At 50.5% G+C, this 1,039-nt stretch overlaps 1 protein-coding gene across 1 annotated transcript in view; it reads right to left on the minus strand.

The window, feature by feature from the left end:
• Positions 1-1,039, minus strand: part of YARS1 (tyrosyl-tRNA synthetase 1) — a 30,370-nt gene that overhangs the window by 21,434 nt on the left and 7,897 nt on the right. The gene's annotated exons all lie outside the window — the stretch shown is intronic.

The raw sequence follows: 1,039 nt of genomic DNA on the forward strand, positions 1-1,039 counted from the left end.
TATTTATTTATTTTTGGCTGAGTTGGGTCTTTGTTGCTGCGTGCGGGCTTTCTCTAGTTGCAGCGAGTGGGGGCTACTCTTCATTGCGGTGAGCAGGCTTCTCGTTGTGGTGGCTTCCTTGATGTGGAGCACGGGCTCTAGGCACATGGGCTTCAGTAGTTGTGGCTCGCTGGCTCTAGAGCACAGGCTCAGTAGTTGTGGCGCACGGGCTTTGTTACTCCGCGGCATGTGGGATCTTCCCAGACCAGGGCTCGAACCCGTGTCCCCTGCACTGGCAGGAGGATTTTTAACCACTGTGCCACCAGGGAAGCCCGCCACTGAGTATTCTTGAGTAATTTGCCAATTCATTTATTTGAAGCATCTAGGAAGCTTTAAAAATATTTTATCCAGCATTTTTTTTTTTTAATTTATTTGGCTGCATCAGGTCTTAGCTGCAGCTCGCCAGCTTCTCTTTAGTTGTGGAGTGCATGCGGGCTCCATAGGGAGTGGGCTCCGTAGTTGCAGCATGCAGGGTCTAAAGTGCCGGCGGGCTTAGTTGCCCTGCAGCATACGGGATCTTAGTTCCCCAGCCAGGGATTGAACCCTCGTCCCCTGCATTGGAAGGTGGATTCTTAACTACTGGACCACCAGATAAGTCCCTTATCCAGCATTTTAAAAATGCTTTTCAGGGTTTCCCTGGTGGCGCGGTGGTTAAGAATCCACCTGCCAATGCAGGGGACACGGGTTCGAGCCCTGGTCCAGGAAGATCCCACATGCCACAGAGCAACTAAACCTGTGCGCCACAACTACTGAGCCTGCGCTCTAGAGTCCACGAGCCACAACTACTGAGCCTGAGAGCCACAACTACTGAAGCCCGTGCGCCGCCTAGAGCCGCTCTGCAACAAGAGAAGCCACCACAATGAGAAGCTTGTGAACCGCAACAAAAGAGTAGCTCCCACTTGCTGCAACTAGAGAAAGCCCATGCACAGCAACGAAGACCCAACACAGCCAAAACTAAATAAATTAAATAAATAAATTTTTTTAAAAAATGCTTTTCAGC

This window comes from Lipotes vexillifer, unplaced genomic scaffold, assembly GCF_000442215.2.
Source record: "Lipotes vexillifer unplaced genomic scaffold, Lipotes_vexillifer_v1.1 scaffold1261, whole genome shotgun sequence".
Lineage (NCBI taxonomy): Eukaryota > Metazoa > Chordata > Mammalia > Artiodactyla > Lipotidae > Lipotes > Lipotes vexillifer.